We start from the raw sequence: 21,648 nt of genomic DNA, 5'->3' as shown, positions 1-21,648 counted from the left end.
TGATTTAGTTTGGGACCAATCTTCCAGGTCCCAAAAGACCTGGAAGATTGGTGCGAGCGAATCAAGAGTGACGCCGAGTCATCCACTAAGAAGATCGTCAGCGACCTGGAGGTAGAAAAGATGGACAGTAGGCTGGCCCATCTGATCGAGGCCAAGCAGGCGCTGCTTCTGAGATGGAAAGGACAAAGGTTTAACCGAAGATTGAGGAAAAAGATCTCCGAGCTTAACAAGGCCATCGAAGATCACTGTCGGACCCTCGGCAAGCAGCAATGGGACGAGGTCTGTGACTCGATCGACGGGCAGATGCGTAACGGCAAGTCCTGGGGAATGCTTAAACATCTCCTCGACGAGGGCAGCACCAGATCCAGTCAGAGACACACGCTCGCCAGAGCCCTTCACGAAGCTACGATATCCTGTTCCGGGGACGAGCTGGTTGCCAAGCTCATGGAGAAATACCTTCCCATAAAGCATGGCGACGAGGAAGACCGGTTTCCCGACTACATCGGACCAGCCCGTCCGGAATTGGACGAAGACTTCACCGTGGGGGAAATTAGGCAAGCCATTTTCGCGCTCAAGGGGAAGTGTGCGCCAGGTGCCGACAGAATCACCAACAAGATGCTGCGGAACCTTGACGACGGTTCGATCGCATACCTCACCGAGAAGATCAATGAGACGTGGAAAAACGGCAGCGTCCCAGAGCAATGGAAGAGCGCCAACGTCGTCCTGATCCCCAAACCCGGCAAGGCTCCGAACGTGGACAACCTCCGACCAATCTCTCTCACCTCCTGCGTTGGGAAAGTGGCGGAGCACGTCGTCCTCAACAGATTAAACAGATATCTCGAAGAGAACAACATCTATACTCACAACATGATTGGCTTTCGTGCCGGCCTCTCGTCGCAGGACGCCATGAAGATGATCAAACATCACATCATCGATGGCAGTACCAGAGACACCAGGGCCCTGCTCGGACTCGACCTGGAGAAAGCGTTTGACAACGTTCTCCACGAATACATTCTGGCCTCCGTGGCAGACCTCAAGCTGGGCCCCAGACTATATAACTACGTCCGTTCGTTCCTGACGGGGAGGAAAGCGAGGCTGCGGATCGGCGACTTCGTCTCCGACGAGGTGCTCCTGGGCGCACGGGGCACGCCGCAAGGCTCGGTCATTTCGCCTGCTCTCTTCAACATCTGCATGATCGGTCTCTCGAGGAATCTGGCCCAAGTTGAAGGAATCAAACACACCATCTACGCAGACGACATCACCATCTGGTGCACCGGCGGTAGCGAAGGGCAAGTGGAAAGTGCCATGCAAGAGGCGGTAGACGTCACGGAGCAGTACCTGCTACCCACCGGACTCAGATGTTCCCCGACCAAATCTGAGCTTCTCCTTTATAGAAAAGAAAAAGGCCGCAGACCCAAGGGCTGGAAACCGGTCTCGGAAAGTGACATTCACCTGTTCACTCGGAGCGGTGACCCGATACCCAGGGTCGACACCATCAGAGTCCTGGGTATGTTCATAGAATCACGCGGCGGCAACGGCACTGCGCTACGCAAGATAATTGCGAAAACCGACAATGCTTTTCGCCTCGTCCGAAGGGTCACGAACAGACATCGTGGCCTCAAGGAGGACAACCTGCTTCGGCTCATCAACGCCTTTGTGCTGTGTCACTTCACCTACACGGTGGCCATGCACAACTGGCTCAGAGCCGAGCGGGAAAAGCTTAATGCACTCATTAGAAAATTCTTCAAGAGAGCCCTCGGGCTGCCCGTCAGAACGCATACAGAGGACCTCCTTCGGCTCGGCATACACAACACCATGGAGGAGATGGCCGAGGCTCAGGAACGGGCCCAGCTAACTCGGCTGTCCACCACGCCAGCCGGCAGGCGTATCCTCGAGGAGATCGGACACGCACCAACCAAGAACTTGGCTGAAGACACCCAAATCCCCAGAGAAATAGGGGAGAAGATCGTGGTCGCCCCTTTGCCCCGCAACGTTCATCCCGTTCACAACGCAGGTCGTCGCAAGGCAAGAGCATTTAATATACTAAGGCAAATAAACAAAGACAATATCGCAGCAAGCTTCGTGGACGCAGCTGCATACCGAGACGGCAAGGCTTTTGCGGTTTCCGTCATTGACACGCTGGGCAAAGTCATCAACTGTGCTTCCGTCCGGACGACGAACCCAGAGGTGGCCGAGCAAGTGGCCATTGCACTCGCCATGCAAGACGGTCGGAGAGACAGGGTGTATAGCGATTCGAAAGCCGCCATCAGGGCATTCCAGAAAGGCCGGGTAGCCCGGCAGGTAGTTCAAATTCTGAAAGGCGCCAAACAGGGCAACACCTCCACGCACTCGATCCTTTGGTTCCCTGCACACGTCGGGGCGATTGAGGGGGTTCCTCTGAACCTCAACGAGTCTGCCCACGAGGCTGCGCGTGGCTTTACCGACCGCGCTGCCCTCGGATCGGGCGACTCTCTCCCCGGACACAGAGACGCTCCTCTCACACACAACGAAGTCACGAAATTCTTTTACTGAGAGAGAAGGGTTTTCCCCCCGCCTCACTCCAAGCTAAGCAGGCCGCAGGCGGTCACACTAAGACTTCTGCAAACGAACTCTTACCCAAATCCGGCGTCCCTTAATAGCATATATCCAGAGCTTTATCCAAATTGTTCTTGCGTGGCCTGTGGTGAGGTAGCTACGTTGCCTCATATGCTCTGGGAGTGCGGGTCGCTGGGCCCGAAGTTCACCAAGGAAGAGTGGGACGCGCTCCTGCGAAGTCCTGTCTTTGAGGATCAAATCCTGGCCGTCCAGCGTGCCCGCGATCGGGCCGGCAGACTAGATCTGTCAGTCCCGTCGTGGGATTAGCCGGGTGCGCGTTTTATCGCGCTTTGCTGGACCGAATAAAAGTTTATTCACTCACTCACTCACTCACCCGTACCGAGGACAACGACAATACAGCAACATCTTTACAACCTAGTAAAAAGACCGAAGAAAATGATTTGGATTGTACATTACCGAGAAGAAGAAGAAGAAGAAGAAACCAAGAAGAGCTAACACCGATATCTCGATTTTAAATAGCGAGTATTTTATCCAAAATTCACTTTATATTTCTTCTCATTTCTGCATTTATCTTTTCTTTCACTCATGCTTTAATGTTCGAAATTTTATTTTTTGTTACAAACTCGTAAAAACACTTGCAGAGCCGTCTGATTCTTGACCAATGACCCGTAGTGGGTATGAGCCATTGATCGGGATCAAGAACAAGAGCATCTAGTCAGCGCGCAGTCGCTTAACCTCATAGACCCCACTGCAAACAGTCACAAGCACCTCTGCACCACATCAATCAACGTTGCTAAAGTGGTGGCCTCCACACTTCCTGTCAACGCTGCTGAGGCAACTGACAAGTGCGACTGACTGTGAGCGCTGACATGGCGAGGGGGCCATTCCGGAGACTGCTCAGCAGAGGCCGTTCTGTGCTTCTGGTGCCTGACCACACGACGATGGTATCTGCTTGGTTATGGACGAGGCAGAGGATGAGGTACGACTATTGCACCAGTCGAGGGCTAAAAAAGTTCAGCGGCGATTTAGCGGTAAATGTCAGAAAATTGCCGTTGGCATATATATGTGTAGAGAGAGAGAGAGAGAGAGAGAGAGAGAGAGAGAGAGAGAGGCGAGCAGCCCAAAAAGTAAGACGATACAAAAGTAAGAAGAGCGAACAGATCGCTGAGAGCTAGTAATACAGTTCAGAAGGATGATTTGGAGAGGGTCTGCTTGGCGGTTGCTATACCAACTCGCCCAGCAAACCATCCTTCTGATATACCTTTGCCACGTGACCAGCTTCCCACGCTTCCCACTAATACACATTTTTCCACTTTTACACTCGTAATGCTGAACTCATCAAAAAAGTTATCCTTTGTAGATGTGTGCCAATTTGAGCAACTGATATACATAAAAAACAGCGAAGCCGTAAAAGCGATCGAGTTTTCATACACTCCGGAAGTGCTAAGGGTCTGTTTGCTTGCTCTTGCTAGTTAGACTCGTCACCGATGCCGCCTGCGCGTTCTCACCGACGCCTACATTCACGCGGCCTCTTCTAACACAAGCTGCGTTGTTGGACTTTAATTATGAGCTGTTGGCTTCATAATTACGGTACAAAGCATTCACTTATCGAGAGCACGAGAAATAATCACATCACCTTTTATGCGACTCGCTCCAAGCGTGCGCCTATAGTGCAGCAAGGCTTCAGAACGTGAAGCTTGATTTCGTTTACGTCATCGAAACCGAAGGTCGTGGTCACGTTGTCCTTTTCCACGGGGTACGTGTTACAAACAACTGAAGCGCGCGCCACTATGCTCCGATGCAGTGGTTGAAAACCATAAAGTGGTTGTGCCACCGCGTGTGCGCTCCTCTTGGAAACGCAAGGGTACCCACTTTCTGCTCTTGTCGCGTCGAGTGCTCAATAGAATCGGCTTTCTTGCTCAGGTTTAGGTGTACGTTAAATAACCCCTGTTGGTCGAACTGAATCCGGGGGCCCCACTATGGCGCCTCTCATAGGGCTATGTGCCGCGTTGGGACGTTAAACCGATTTGAATATTTCGCAATAGTCGATTCTATTATGATCATGTTTTGCTGTACCAACACGGGCAGAATGTATAGTACGTCTTTGGGGAGTACACGTAAGCGACTTGCATGTAGCGCAGTGCCATCTATAGGCACGTTGTCGGCAGTGCCTCTACAGATGTCTCGCTCGTTCCTGTCACTGGATGATGCTCGGTAATGGCGCAGACTGACGGTTCGCTGGTGTGACGATGAGATATACCATGCGACGTTGCGGCACTTTATCGCTGCTTTGCTGCATTCCAATTCTGTTCTTTCTTTTTCTTTCCACGTCCAAAAGTCCGTTCCGATTGCGCGCGGCCACAGCCGCCTACCTGCTGACGTACGCGGGATCCATGTGCCAGTGGCCGTACGAGTACCGGTTTTACGACGACTGCGGACTGGCGACCCACGATGTCTACGTCATCCTGGGCATTCAACAGTTGGCCGTCCTCTTGGGTCCCTACCTGGTGGCATGGCTGGGTTTGCGGAGAGCCGACGCACCCGTCCTGCGTCCCAAGTATGGGCCTCAGCACGCGACCGCTAAATGCTACTGAGTAATCCAGGGCGGGGGAAGATGTCCGGCACTCCTCACCACTCCTCCCCACTTCTCGATCTTTCCCGAGACATGCTGGTACTTTTTTTGGCACATTGCTTGGTCCTAGATATCCAGAGAACACAGCGGCTCACAGGAAAATGGAGACCTGAAGGGATGAAGTGTAGTCGAACAAGGGATGTGTCAGGCTCTGGCCAACGTTTCGACAAGGGGGCGGCTGCCTTGACCAAGCCCAGTTCCCTTGCCGAGGCGTTGGCTCCAGGTTGAGGGATTCTACGACTGCATGTCTTTTTCATCGTGTATGTATATTTCGTAGAAAACTTGTGCGTTTAAACATTGAGCTTTCAGTGAGGCGTGCCCTAGAGCATAGTGAAAGCACAAATGACCGCCATCAACCGCAATGTTCTCCGACACGCAGCCCATTAAGAAAATTCTGGTTTATGTGTATCATTTACGCTGGATATTGCAATAAATAGACAATATAAGAAAACCATATAGAGAAGGAGAAGATAAAGAAGTAAGTAAATAAATACATCAGTAAATAAAGAATGTCTAAGAAGTGTTACAGTGTGGCAGATGGCCTCCGTAAATGGTCGGTTAACATGGCGATAGGGTCCACAAGCTCATCGTTCTCCTTTGCTGAGAATAGGACACTTAGCTGTTGCATCTCCTCGCGTAATTACGTTGATGACAAACGACTTGAGATGACTATGACGGAAATGCAGTATGTTAGCAGAATTAATTGATTCATAATTATAATATGTGATTGTGTCACTGTATGGTGCAATGCCACCACAGGGCCACCGTGACACTGTGCCTGCTGGCGACTGCGTTGGCCTGCGAGGTAAAGAGGGCCGGTCTTTGTTGGGAGACCTGCTTTGTCGTGGGTCTGGGCTCGTCTACGGCCGTCGCGTTGCTCGACCTCAAGGATCACGTGCTTCTGGCCAGGCACCTGCAGGCACGTAGTGCTTGCGTTGTGACCCGTTCTTTTGCTCTCTCTCTTTATCTTTGTATGTGTGTGAACTGGCATGTTTGAGAGCTATTTGGTTTATACAAGCATACCACTAACGCCTTCCCAACGCACCCTGAAATGTTGCCTGCCTCGACTCAAAATTACCACCGAACCTGCACCGCCGGCCCTCTTGTGTCCCGTTTTCCTTTTCTGACAGCGAAAAACAAAGTTTGCTGAAGCATGGAGATGAAATGTTACCACTGCAGCGTATGATAAGCCATATTCCTGCACTTATATTTCAAAATCCACGGATTATATTCGGGGCCTCCGAGGTATCCTACTGTTGCGACTGGGGGTGCGAAGGTGTGGAATGTACTTTGCGCGTGGAGGAGTAAGGGAACGTGGGGCTGGGCCCGATATCCAGGATGTTCTACAAACAAGAGCTTATATTACATATTTACAAGAAATTCCAAGTAGTATAGAAAAAGTTCACCAAGAAGTTGTAGTAGCCGATCACTCCCACCGTCCGTCGCTCTTTTTCTCCCCGGAGTGGCCATTGTTCAGTCGCCTCCCCCAATACGGCGTGAGTGGACCGATGACCTCAGGCCCCACCAATCCGGAGGTCTGTTGCCCTTTTCCTCCGAAGGGAGCTTTGTCGGAAACACACGCGCATCACTGGGCACAAACAGGGGAGGGAGGAGATAGCACACTGACCCCGTCTCCGGCGTGGACGTGCCAATTTGGGCGGCTGACAGGTGAAGGACCATCATCATCATCATCATCAGCCTGGTTACGCCCACTGCAGGGCAAAGGCCTCTCCCATACTTCTCCAACAACCCCGGTCATGTACTAGGTGAAGGACCGTATCCTTGCTAATTGCCCAAACCTCTCCTGATCGAGGTACTCCAGTGGTGCCCGTACAACATCCCATTTGAGACCGACCTTGACGAGTCCGCGAGGGAGGAAAGCACGCGAGGGAGGAAAGCGGAGCGCAAACGCGCCGTCTTCCGTAGCGCGAAAGGCCGTGGGGGAATGGGAGGAAGGGAGGGGTGGCGGCGTTGGGCTCCGGCACCAACTGCGTATTTCGCGACCAGGCGCAAGGGGAACTGTCGATCGCGGCTCAATCTCGCGCGCTAAACGGAGGAAAGTAGGGAAGCAGCGCGGGAGGAAGGGGGCGGGGGGGGGGGGGGGGAGGAGCGATTGCGTGAAGGCGATGCGCAACTGGTGCTTCGCCTTTCTGGAGCAACTGCAATTTTTTTTTTAATGAGAACGCTCTGTTATGCATTGAAGCACAAAAGTAACTGGAACGCCGGTGTATGTCGAATACTTTGAAAATTAAGATTTCCTAACTGGTGCCATCCTGAGAATTTGTTCTAATTATGTGGATATGCTTAGCGAACTCATCGGCTGCAACTCGTAAGTTGCAATATGTGCTGTAAAGTAATTAATTAATAGTTAATGATTGCAATTGTGTTAATTATCCAATTATTCAGTTTGATTTCTTGTAGAAGTAACGTATGCTTTATAGAATAATTCCGTTCATCGGTTAGAATTGTGCTACCTGCCACAGGGGATATTTTAAAGAAAGTAGTGCAACTAAAGAAATAAATAAAAAGAAAAGAAAACAAAATACACTTGGTGTAAGCCGGAGCATACGAGAATACCCAGTCACGTGACACCAATAAAAAATTTAAGAGAATCAGAGAAGCCATTGGATATCATGTGCTTTATTTCATTAAGAAGTTTGTCTGCTTTAGAAATACCTATGTATTGGTGTGTCGTGATTTATTGTTAGAGTACGCAGAATAGAGGCGTGCTCCCTGGCAGTATATTGTCGTACCCGTGTGCCTATCAGTGAGGAACTGAAATCTCCCACGCCAAACCTATGGGACGCTGGCAAAGAAAGCTTCGACTTAAAAATCTTTATTGCCGCTAATTACGCCGGTACAATACCAACTCTGGAAGTGTCGGCAACTCCGCAAGTACCGTAGAGGTCCGGGAAAGTCGCCTGCCACTCTACGAATTCACAATGAAGATCGGAATGAAGCGAATTATTTGACACTTTGATTGATTCGACCCTTTCAGTGATAAGGATGGGAACCATAGGAGGCTTGACTCCCCCCCCCCCCCACACACACACGCACGCACGCACGCACGCACACATACACACACGCATGCACACACACACACGCACACACACACGCACACGCACACGCACAAACACACACACACACACACGCACACACACACACGCACACGCACAAACACACACACGCACAAACACACACACACACACACACACACAAACACACACACACCTTACCTTTTAATATTTTCTTTATTTTATTTTTATTTATTTTATGTTCCTGCCACCCCCTTCCCCACATAGGCTAATGATCAATCGTTTAAAATCACTAGTCAATTCATTCATTCATCCATTCATTCATTCATTCGTTCACACTAATGGTATCTTCGACTGGTTGCCTCCATCCCCCGAAGCAGAGCCAGGGAGATGTGGCGTTCCATGAACTCGGAGGTAGAGGACACGCGCTCAAGCCGAACATGTGACTCGCTCTCGGAGGAGGAAATGGCAGATGTATAACCACGGGACTACTGCCAACGTTCGTCAGCTGCCGGCGCTGCCGGGAAAAACGGTGGACGCGCCGGTGTGACGAGCATTCGTCGAGACGCCAGCATGGAGTGGCCTAGGTTTCCTAACTGGCAGTGGACCATCGCCAACAGCAGCGACGCTGTGCTGCGATGACGTTGCGGGAAACGCTTCAATCTCGGCAACTGCTCTGACGACATGGCTCGGAGTGCCTCAGAGCGCTCGTAGATGGAGAAGAGCGATCGAAAAGAACCAGGCGAATTCAAGGCGCGCACCCTCTTTCAATCAGCCGAAGACAACGCAGCTAGCCAAAGCGGTCTAGAGCGCTCCGAAACGGCCAGCCGAAGATGCTATAAGAGTTGGTACATGTGCCTGCGTGAAGAAAAGGATTCGTGCTTCGAGCTGAAAAGTATATTGTGTCACTATGCTCTTATTTAAATAGTGTGAGAAAACTTTGAATAAAAGATCTAGTGACCGAAGTAGACACTTTCGATTCCTTCAAACCAAGTATTATCTTTTAGTGTGTAAATTAAATAGTTTGCGTCAAAGTTACAGCTCACCTTGTTCTAGTACGAAGGTCCATTCATGTGGCTACGCTATACGCTAACACGAAGAGCACGCGCACAGTGTCACAGCTCATGTCTCTCCTCATTAGACACGCATTAACCTTTCGCCTTTTACTAAAGGTTACCGTGGGGAGGGACATACACAACAGGTCAATTTTTGTGAGGCTCCGCCCGGTTGGGTGGAGCCTAATGTTCCAAACAAAAAAACAGTTGTAAGGCTGCGGTATGTCCGCTTATGGTATGGTACCTGCTATGGTAGTATCGTAGCAGCGTAGAACAGCTTGGGGCATGCTTCGGTCAGCAGACAGCGGCACCGTCACTGCCAGAATGGATTGTTACACTATTCACAAGTTGTATTTAAAAAAATTTGGAGAACGCTTAAGCTTCGCCTCAAGGAGCGGAAACCGATAGCATACAAAGATCCGTGAGTGCTTCTCACGCTTTCCGGCAACTACAGCTTATGTAACCGTAATGTTTACGGGAAACGCTGGCGGTGAACGCTATGCACGAAGGCGAGCTTCGTGGTTCTTTTTTTGACGGTGTGCAACGAAATAGGGGGCCCCGCCGACAGACCTCCTATGGCAGCTGGAAAACGCTGTTGCGTTAAAATGGGTTTGTGTTTGAATTTACGCGCAACAGAATTATGTTTTCTCGTATATTCAAATTGCAGTCCGATGCTGTCATGTGTGTAGGCTGTGTGTAAGTCGCACTTTGGGATTTTTCTACGTATTTTGCCTTGGGAAATTCAATTAGTTAATTTCCTTGCGCCACATGGAAGGACTGCGTGGTCGGGTATGCGTGGTTCGAAAAACTTGTCGAAGCGACGTCCAACGCTGGACGCTGACGCCTGATTTTCTGCAGCACGTCAGGTGGACCCAGGTCGCTCTTAACCAGGATATGCTCCTGACTCGAAGCTTTACTTCCTTTTTTCTTAGTACCCGACTCCGTTTGTTTTTGCAAAGCACATTTTCCCACTGTGTGCCTGACTCAAATTCCCCATCCACCATTTATACCGCGGCTGCCAACTCTCTGGTATGCCTCCGCAAGATTCACCCCGGCACCGATGTAGCTTCAACCCCAATCCAAGAACTAGTCGATATCCTCACCCCAGGTCACCGCCCCGCATTGCCAAAGGTACGATCTGTGTCCATCCACAGGCCAAGCTGAAAGCTCATTACGGCCAGTTTCCTCGATGCCAGGCGAGCTATGTTCATGGACCGCCTGGCACGAGGGTGCCTGCCGTTGAGTTAAAGGCCCTTTATAGCCATCCCGGCTCGTGGAGTGTGCCCTTTTTGTGGCGGTCGTGTGGTAGCTTGTGTGGTAGCTTAGGTGAATCAGCTATGGACAAACCAGTGCCTGCTCGGCGTCCAACGAAAGCCCAGTGCTTTCTCTTCAATGTACCGGTTTCGACGCCGGTTGACGCCATCATTGACTCCATCGAAGAAGTCGTAGGTGCCGGAGGGTTGCAGTATCTGCAACATCACGGCGGCAACAAGTTCTTGGCAGCTGTCCGTTCCGCGGCTCAGGCAGCCAAGATGGCGGCAAAAGGCTCCCTGCTGCTCGCCAACAAGGTCGTACCGCTGGAACGCATGGGCACTCCAGTGGTTTATGTGACGGTCTATCGTCTTCCACTCTGTGCCAGTGACGACGCCCTGATTGCTGCACTTGCACCGTATGGGAAGTGCCGAGGCATTTCCGACGTTGTTTTCAAGGACAGGACGGACATCAGCAATGGCAGCCGACTGGTAAAGCTCGACATGGTAAAACCCCCACCGAATTTCATCATGGTGACTAGCTTTCGGGTAATGCTGGAATACAAAGAAATGAAGAGAGTGTGCTCCAAGTGCGGAGCAGAAGGTCATTTTGGGGCCACCTGCAAATCAGCTCGATGCGCCCGATGTGCATTTTCGGCCATACGACTGCAACGTGCAACGCGCCATGCAGACGTTGTAATGGCGAGCACGCCACTGTTGACTGTGTGTTGCCACGTTCATATGCTGATGCAGTGACACCAGTGACGCCCGCCCAGCCACGACTGGGAGAGAATACACCTGAAGAGGCAGCACAGACGCACGCCACAGATGAACCAGGAAAAGAAAGCGCCCCAGAGGCACCGACGCCAGCGTCCCCTGATGCCAGCGACGTTGCGTCTTCTCCCTCTACTGACGAAGAGAGCAACGAGACGCCACCAGCCACAATAGCGTCGTCTGCCACGGAAGACGACAACGAGCCTACGTTAGACGCCCAGTCTACGCTATCACAGCGGGAACGGCTCCTTGCATGTGCTACAACACCGAACGCTAGCGGGGACGCGGATGGACGCCATCGCGGCCTCCCCGAAGTCTCGGCCGGTCCGTCGAGGATCACGCCGGTTGCCAAGACAACGACCGCGCTTGCGAGTGGTACTAGTACAGCGGTGAATGAGAGACTCACGCGCTCGCAAACAGCGTCTGAAGAAGCCAAGAGAATGCTCTCTTCAGAGAGCTCTACGTCATCAGAACCAATGGCGACACCCTCCAAGAAATGCAAGAAAATGCCACGAGACACCACTACCATGGACGTTGTCGCCGATTCGGAGACGTACTAACAATGGCGCCTTACACTGCTTCTACTGCCCGTAAGGGCTGCTTTTCCTCTACTCCCCGCTACGAAGCTCAGGCAGCGTTGACGGAACGGTGTTTGGCGCAGACATCTCGTTCCCGTCCCTGTGCGAGCGTCTGTAGCCTCGGTATTTTAGTAATCAGCTTGCTTCCGGCTAACTTATGTGAAGCACATGAACAGTGCCCGTTTCGCGTTCGCTGCTGTGATACGTATGTCATTGCTGACTTTGCCGTGTTCTGGCTGTTGCACTGATGTAGGACGCCGAGTCGGTTCGCAACTAGCTTGTGGTAAGCCATTTGTCTTAGTCTATTTCTGTACGCAACTAACTCACCATGTATTCGCACATAATGACACTTAACGCACAGGGATTTCATAGCAGAGATAAGCAGAGGGAAGTGATTCATTTCGCTTGCGAGAAAAAAGTCGGCCTCCTCTTTCTTCAGGAGTGTAACTTGAGAAACAAGCAGGAAGTTAAAAGATTTTGTGATGAATTTTCTGTTAAAGCTTATTTTTCATATAGCCCCGGAAGATGTCGTGGTGTAGGAATGGTGGTATTTCGTAGGGTGCTTCTACATGGAAGTCACCGCCTTTTTGATGTGGAAGGTCGTGTAATAGCTTTTGATTTTTTCTGGGGTGAGAGGAAAGTTCGGGCATTGAATGTCTATGGACCCGCCGTACGGTCATACCGCAATGACTTCTTTGCGAGACTCTCCCCTTTTTTGTTAGACAACCACCCATTCTTTATCGTTGGCGATTTTAACTGTGTGCTCGACCCCATGCGCGACTCACGAGGGCCAAGACAAAACGCTTCCAATACGCACGCAACTGAATTATCTTGTATAGTGAAAGAATACAATTTATCGGATGCCTGGGTCCATATGCATGGCGGAAGTTTTGGCGCCACATGGCAGCAAAGGCAATCGCAATGTCGTCTAGATCGAATGTATTTCCCCCCTGAATTAACAACGCAAATTGTCCAGTGCAGCATCCTCGATCTCCCCGCGGACGCCGGGTACATTTCGGATCATCGCGCTTTCGCTGTCGTGTTGAACCTCGAAGGAAGGCCAGGTGAACGCACTGATATGTGGAGATTAGACATTGCTTCTTTGCGTGACCAGGCGACTCTAACCGAACTAAAAGCGTCAGTAGCTACAACAGTTTGCCATTATGAATGCAATATCGAAGCGTGGGATACATTAAAGGAAAGGTGGAGGTCAGTATGCATAGCAGCTAGGAGGAAATGAAAAAGAAAAGAGACCGAACAGCTTTGTGAGTGCCTGAGAAGAATAGTACGAGACGGTGACTCCCAAACACAGTTAATGCGCGAATACCTAGATCATCAGCGTGAACGCTACCATAGACTTATGAGCTGGTACTCTCGCACCTCTGCAAAGGCGTGGATGACCAACAGGCCAATTTCCGACCCTGAGGTACTGCGACTGGCTCGTGCGTCCAGCAGGAGGCAAAATGGCAGCTCTTTCATTGAAAGGGTTATAATAGAAGATGGCACAGAGAGCAGTGCGAGGCGAGATATCGAAATAATTTTTGGAACTGGTTCTCAGACGCATTTTCATCGGAAAAGATTTACAATGCAGAGCTCCTGAGTGAAGAAATTTCGGACTTTCGCACTGACCTACCTCAAGTGGAAGATACAGAAGGCCAGAATTCATTGTCCCCAACAAATCTGCAAGAAGTTTTTGATGTTATACGATCTATGAACAGCGGATCAACACCCGGTCCAGATGGCTTACCAGTCGAACTTCACCGGTCTTGCTGGGAGGAAGTCGGCGCTGCCTTAGTATCGCTCCTTAACGGCATTCTTGCACGGGAAGGTATTCCTAAATCGTTTAATCGGGGCCGCGTAATGCTCTTGCCAAAGCCAGACTCCAACCTTGCAGAACCCTCATCCTGGAGGCCTATAACGCTGCTCAACACAGACTATAAAATATTGACAACCCTTCTTGTAAATCGCATGAAGATATTATTGCCGAAAATAGTCAGCGTACATCAAACATGTTCCGTGCCCGGTTGGAGTATATTTTCGTCTCTCAACTTAACGCGTGATATCATACAATGCACAACAGCGCGTGAAGCTTCAGGAGTATTAGTAAGCTTGGACCAAGCCAAAGCGTTCGACCGCTTAGAACACCAGTACTTATTTGAGGTTTTGCGATGCTATAACTTCCCTGAAGAGTTTGTAGACATCCTGCGGGTGTTTTATTCGCGAACAACAGCTGAGCTACTGCTTAACAGCATTTTAACACCTAGACTTGATGTGACAAGAGGAGTGCGGCAGGGTTGTCCTTTGTCACCCATATTGTTTGTACTTGCGATTGACCCGTTGTTAAGGCGGTTTAGCGAGAGCCCGCTCGTAAGAGGTCTTCCTATGCCGTGAACCGGGTGCATAAAAGTATCAGCGTACGCGGATGACATCCCTTTGTTTTTACGGGATGGGGACAGTCTTGTAGAGGTATTTCGTATTTATAATCAATATGGTTCAATGTCAGGGGGCAAAATAAATATGAGAAAATGTGAAGCATTAAATTTAGGTCGCGCCGAAATAACGCTACTAGGGGACATCAAACAGACCGAGCATATGCAAATACTAGGTATAAAATTTTGTACCAGTGGTGTTTCACCTCACACGTGGCGAGACATTGTCAGTTCCATTAAAGAACTGTCGGAAGTAGAGACTGCGTCGCCACTGCCGCTGGCAGAAAGGGCTTTCTTCATTAAGAACGTATTGTGCAGTAAACTGTGGCTTGCTGCAAGGGTAGCTCTCCCGCCGTCACCAACAGTACGAGTAGTAAACTCACTTATTTTCTGATGGTTCTGGCTAAACAAGTCGCAATACGTAGCGCAGCAATTTTTGCGTCTGCCAAAATCCAGCGGAGGATGGAGCTTGCCGTGCATAATTACATTCGGTAGGCTGTTGTGCACTAAGAGTACATGTGATCTACTTGATAATGATGGGTACCCTGGTAGGTCACTGCTCCTTTATTGGCTGGGCCATTACCGTCCAACGTTTATGCCGCAGAGTACAGACAACTTGCTTCCGACGGCGGTAACGCCAGCACCGCAGTATGCGGCGGCTGCGCGCTTGCAAAGCCAGCTTGTACAACTAAGAATTTGTGGCGGTCGTGAATATTCGGTATATATCTCTACGCAGTGTTTGCTTCCCGTAGCTCTTCTCCAATGGATTGCTAGTCTTTTTAGTCTCCCAGGTGTTCCATATCAGACTGTCCTATTTTTGCACCCTTTGTCTAAGCAGGCGATTAACCAGCTTCTGCTTTTTCTTGTCTAGTGCTCATACCAAGTTTGGTTGGCACGCTGTGATGTGGTTGAAGCGGGGCGGGCGCCAAGCCTTCACGAAGTGCTTGCGAAAGCATGGAAGGAGGTCTGATTCCATCTCACCCGGGAGCGGCATCCCTTGGGCGACAAGAAGTTTCTCGAAGTGTGGGCTAGTCCTGCCGCGGTTTTTGACGAGACAGGTGGAAAGCTCTCCATTAAGTTAGGATGCATGCTCCCAAGGTCGCTCGACTTGGCCGTGTGTGCCAGTCGATCTACGGGCTTTTCTTTGGCTCAGTGGGACCCAGAGCCGGAACTGGTCGTGGCGCACCCCCGTTAGGTCACGCTGCTTCGCGGATGGCGTTGGATGGTTGTATGTCTTGACCTCTTCTGTGTTAAGGCGATCCGAGGGTCTGTCAGGCTCGTGTCCTGTAAGACCGACATGGCTGTTTGTGTGAAAAATTATGGGGTTTAACGGGCCAAAATCACTTTCTGATTATGAGTCACGCCATAGTGGAGGACTCCGGAAATTTAGACCATCTGAGGTTCTTAAACGTGCACCTAAATCTGAGTACACGGGTGTTTTCGCATTTCGCCCCCATCGAAATGCAGCCGCCGTGTGTTTCTGTGTTGAGTACAGTAGCTCAGTCCCGCTGCACCACAGCAGCCCCCTTGTCCGGGAAGGACCGTTGGCCCGAACCAAAACCCCTACCCAGTCAACCCGGGTAGAGGGACAGTGCTGGGGTCGATGCACGTAATTATGTTGGGTTGATGAGTACATGTAAGCTCTGGGACGCGGCACCTCCGCGTGTCAGGTCCTCTTCCCATGCGGCACCGGGCCCTTAATGCTATCGCGTTAAAAATTCACGCACAAACTCGACTGGAGTTGTCAAGTATGCGTAAGCATTGTGCCACTTGCTTATCTCCACGCAGCCTGGTGCCATTCTCAATCTTATCAAACTTGATCAAACCAGTATAAACACTTATCAACCCTTATCGGACTAGGTCCGACCCTTACCAACCCTTATCGGTTGCTATAAACCTTATCGCAATTTATCCGATCATTTTCTGTCCATATCAACCTTATTGGACATGATCCGACCCTTATAAACTATTATAGGTCCTTATCGAACTCGATCCGACTCTTATCAGTACTTATCGGCCTCTATCAGAATTGCCCCGATCAATATAAACCCTTATCGCTCGTTAGCATCTTATCCATCCGCGTCGAGTCATCAGCCGTGATGAAACCCACATAACCCCTCATCACTCCTTATCACCCTTATCGGCTCATTGACTGCTTATCTTTCAGTGTTGCGCGACGCGAAGCGCATGAGCCATCCGAGATCGAAGCGATGAGCTTTCAGATCCGCCTTGTGAACTCCCCGTCGAGAATTTTTAAACTCCAACATGTGCCATAAGGGAATTAGTTAAAAATTTAATCGGTTAATATTTATTAAAGGGACACTAAAGGTTACTATGAAGTCAAGTTAAAGTGATAAAGCAATGCTCTAGAACGTCTAAGGCGTCAATATAATCGCGAACAGAGCTTTAATAACCGAGAAATTGTGGTGAATGCATGACGCGATTTGAGACCCCCCAGCGACATTCCGGTACTAGCGCGATGACGAAGGCACTCCTCATCATAATTTGTCACTAGTACTCAACTACTCGTATTAAAAAAGATCATTTCATTAGATTATAAAAAGGAAGGAAATGCTACTTGTCTACTTCTATTAGATTGTAAAAAAAATAACATTTTGACGTTACCCTTCAGTAGTATGGGTGGTCGAAAGGTTTCGTTTTCGCTCGACTCTGCGGCGCGCGCTTTGGAGTTTCAGTTGTTCCTTTATCGCGTCGTGCTGCGCTGGTTCTGCTGGCTCGCGAAACTTGCATTTGGAACAAGTAGCGAAAATGCCACGTCCATGTGATGTCGTGGGATGCGCGAATGGTTCGCGGAACTTGGCCAAGGGCAGTTGCAACGGTGAATCCAACGTTACTTATCACTGTATGCCAACGAGTGAACCACTCCGTTCGAAGTGGTTAAGTGCCGTACCTCTGCCACGTCGCGTTGGCAAAGAGCCGAAAAATCGCATAGTGTGCTCGCTGCCCTTTCGTCCAGAGGATTACGAGTTCAACACGACTTACCGTGTGGAGTGCCTTTCAACGCAATGCTTTCTCGTAGCGCAGTTCCGTCGGTCTTGCCTGCACTCTCCGACGCGCAAGGTCAACTGCAGGTCGAAGATGGGGCGGTGAATGCGGCGTTTGGTTTTCACGAAGGAAAAGCTACAAATGTGCGAATATGTACAGTCATGACATAGAGTTGTCGTCGTAGTAGTACGCAACGACGCCGGCAGCACGAGCCCTCAACAGCAGGTCACGTTCATCAGTGCTTAAATCGCTGAAGTCTAACCCAGCATCGTGAGCCAATGTGTCGTTGTCAGGGTTGTCCATTGCAACGAGCGTCAAAGTTGGCGTCATAAAATAAAGAACCAGCTTACCGTCGCGCGCTTTCCCTTCCGCTAGCCACTATAGTTCCGCTTTCGCGCTGCTGTCGGCTCTGTCCACGGAGTAAGACATTTAGGAGGGGAAACTCCCACCAGCGCGAGCGAGCGCGGGCGACCAGATAAGGTCACAATTGTATGCGTTGACGGGGCCGTATACAGTGGCGGCGCCATGCGGCGCGTCGTAGAAGCCGCAGCGAAAAAAAAAAAATGCAGCTCCCGGGCAGGCGGCTCCGGCGCGCTCTCAACGGCGGTAATTTCTTTCCAGGCCGCCAGGCGCCGCCAGCACGATAACGGCTCCGCGGGCTTGTGACTTTTTCTGGTCGCCGCAAACAGCGGAGTTTCCACTCCTAAATGTTTCTTGCTCCGTGGCTCTGTCTTGGCTCTGTTTCTGGCCGCGTGTTTTCGTTTTGCGCAGAAAAGCAGTAGCGCCCTCTGAGGGCGCCGTTTTACTCACCGACGGCGCAACGTCACTATGAGACCATGACGTCACCACTCCTCGATTGGAGGGCGGGCAATTTGAACTGTGCTAGACGTACGCGGACGCTTAAGAACGCATTTTCTCTTAAAATAAGTATATTCTTCGCAGGAAACAAGCGTTTCGAGGTTTCTGGAATGGTATTTCAACAGTCTACGTTGACTTAATATTAACCTTTAGTGTCCCTTTAATTAGTCGAATATACATTCCATTTTTTTTGTCCAAGCAATGTTCTCCCTTTCGAGTAGATCAGCTCAGGAACTGGAATTGTGCTGTTTCCTAAAGGCAATTAAAAAAAAATATCGGGTGTTCACTGAAACACCCGGTATATTTTTGTATCGTGCACAGACAATAAATTCTTCAGCGAATATGAGTGGCCTCGAGGTGGCCTACAGCGGCGACATCAGCTAATCATCAGCGGGTGATTATGAAGATTAAAGGTTGAAAAAAGTGTTCGACGCATGGCGATGAGAACTCACAGCATTGTCCGAGTGACAAACGATCACTTTCATCTATAATCTATAGCCAAGGCCTTCGCTTCTTGTAAGTCGAAATTGAAATTCTAGGGTTTCGTGTGTGAGAACTACAATCTGATTATGAGGCACGCCGTTGTGGCAGACTCCGGACTGATTTCGACCACCTTCGATTCTTAAACGTGCCCCCAAATTTAAGTACACGAGCACTTTTGCATTTCGCTCCCATCAAAATTGCGGCCGCCACCACGACTGGAATCTACCGCGACGGCTGCGAATCGTAATAAGGCCATAATGTCATGAAAACTTGTGCAGAACATAGGAAGAGATAGCGATGATGGGGCGATGTGTCGCGTGATTGCGCATTTCCCATTCACGCAGGTTTACGCAACCATGCTCGTCTGGGCGGCGACGGGTGTGCTGGTGGATGTGTATGGCTACGGAGTCGAGTGCGTCTACTCTCTGGCGTCGGCACTCTACGGGACCGCAGTGGTGGTCATCCTGCTTGGAGTAGACGCCAGCAACGACATGGAGCCTTTGGAGCCGCAGGTGGAGATAACCTTTCTTTCTTTCTTCAAGGCACATTCTTGAGAGAATCCATTAAAACCCACGTACGAACTTTCTTGCATCTATGGTAACTTAGCGTAAAGTGGCGGACAAACACTGACACAAAATCCATTAGGAGCGCTACCGTCAGCTGTTTGTTAAAAGGAAGCCACCCACCTGCACCGTATGCTGTGGGTGCGAGAGAAAGCGTGCGCGTGCTCGCCTTGAAGGATGTCCAATTTGGAGGTCGGGAGAAGCGCGCGCAAAGGTCGGGACGGTTAGGGGAGAGTAGAGCGCGGGGTACCGTGATCAAGCGCGCCCTATGACGATTGGAAAGTGCGCGTGTCCTCCTCTATGCCGTTCGTGGCTGCTTATGGCTTCCCACGTGGCTAAGCGCACACTAAAGCCACTGCTAAACTTTCCATCCAAGCATTCCAAAGTAGTAAAAAACGGAATTGCCATGTCGTGCCTTAAGTCTTCTCTCACCAGATCCTGCATGCATAAAATGAGCGCCAGTTTTAATGCCCAGGTCCAGCGCCTATTAGAAGCAGGTTATCCTAGTGTAGCAGTGGCCACTGTGGCTGAGCACCTAAAGAAGTCGGTTTCGAGGGGGACGGACGTGATTACAGAAAGCAGTAATAGCAAAAAAAGAGTAGTGGCTATTCCGTACATTCATTCAGTCTCACACAGGCTTAAAAAAGTTGCAAGTAGATATGATATTACCTAATGTTTCTTTCACTGCTCCCAATAAGCTAGGTAAGATATGCGCTGCCGTACAGAGGAAAAAGCAGCAGGTAAAAAGCAAAAGAAAAAGAACAGATATTTGTCCAGTGAAACACAATAAGAACAACAGTTTTACTGACTGTCGTATGGGTGTGGTTTATAAAATTCCCCTTAGCTGTGGCCAGTAAACGTAGGGCAAACGGGATGGTGTATCAATCAGAGGCTAATTGAACGTAAAAGGTCATTAACCGGTGGATCGCCTTCTAATTCTCCCTACATTGCCAAGATTGTAACTGCAAGCCAGAGTTAAATGAATGCGCGATATTGTACTGGCATAAGAATGAAGATACGCGTCTTATGGTAGAGGCATGGCATATCTATAATGATGAAAGAGCGTGCTTGAGTCAGCCTTCGATTACTTTACACAAGGAAGAGATTAAGTGCCTTAACAGCTGTCCCTCACGTAGACCGGCACATGTACCCGACTGACACGTGGTGTTTCCATTCCTGAGTTTGCGCAGATGAGTTTTGTGTCTTGTTTCTTTTTTCGCCTCAGTGCTCCCTTCAGTTAATAGTCGGCGTTCGTGTTGTCCACTTCTGTACTCTTGTGTCCTGTCTGCACGCCTCACCTCTTTTTTTGCATAATGGATCCTTACCAACTAGCTCAGCTTTCTGTCGTTCTAAGCCCCTTTAACTTCGTAAAGTAGCGACACTCTCCTCCTCCGCCTTCAGTCCTCCTCGTTTCCCCCCTCTTTCACGCTCCCTCCTCGACCGTGGCGCCGCCTACACTGCTTAAGCGTAGCAACGGCACCAACATGTGCTCCTCGCCACTCCGTAGGCGCTTCTCGAGCAAAAATGGTGCTGATGCTCGGCGCGAGGGCACACGTGATGCTATTAGCCCAATAGCGACGCGGCGTCGGCCTCGGCCAGAGCGCGCGAGGAGGAGGCGGCATTTTTCAAAGCGCGCCGCTACTTTACGAAGTTTAAGGGGTTTTAGCGCCCACGCGGATCCTGCGCCGGTATCATGGAAGTAATCGGCGGCAGGTGCAAAGTGTGGGCGAGCTGAGATGGCTGTTCATTAAGTTAGCGCTGTTTATCCCACGCGCCTATAGTATTGGAGGTCGGGGCGTAATGTCAACTTTCGGAGACGCGCCGGCGCTCTTCGTCACGCCAGCGTTGTGACAGCAAGTGTTAGGGGCCGTCGAGTGAGATCTCTTCTTTGTCTGTCCTCGCGTGAAACCATGCTTGTTGATTGAATTATAGGCGAATGTTTACTGCAATTTATACCACTGAAAAAAATACGAACCTTAATGCGTGTAGTTTTCGATCCCTTGGCGATCCCTATCAATGCGTTGGCGATCCCTATCAATGCGTTGCGTCGCCTTTCGGACGAATCTACGACTTCATCTGCCTGGTCGTTGCAAGAAGCGGCTGCCGTAAGGTTTACCATATTTCTACATTTGCCGTTCACTTTTAATTACGTTCCACCACTGCTCAAACATGCATTTTCTTACCCGCGCTCACGGAGCTCCCACGGTAATGCGCTCCTCCGTTCCATGCCGAGGCTTTCTCCGGCCGAGTGTTTGTGACGTGCAGTTTCACTTTCTGCGCGAAGGGTGTCGCCCCTGCACCTAATATGCGGATGGGCCCGGAATGGGCGCTTCGCCGTTTCGCGGTGCTGCTCGAAGACACCGAGGCGCTGACGACGTGCGCCGCCCGGTTCCTGCTGGAGGCGGTGGCCGTGCTGAACCGCGCCGCCT

General features: G+C 50.4%; 1 pseudogene; it reads left to right on the top strand.

The window, feature by feature from the left end:
* Positions 1-9,347: 9,347 nt before the first annotated feature.
* On the top strand, positions 9,348-9,460 carry LOC142573481 (U5 spliceosomal RNA; annotated as a pseudogene).
* The last annotated feature ends 12,188 nt before the right edge of the window (positions 9,461-21,648 follow it).

The sequence above is a fragment of the Dermacentor variabilis genome, chromosome 2 (assembly GCF_050947875.1).
Source record: "Dermacentor variabilis isolate Ectoservices chromosome 2, ASM5094787v1, whole genome shotgun sequence".
Lineage (NCBI taxonomy): Eukaryota > Metazoa > Arthropoda > Arachnida > Ixodida > Ixodidae > Dermacentor > Dermacentor variabilis.
Note: the sequence above shows the minus strand (reverse complement) of the source record. Positions and strands in the feature narration are given on the sequence as shown.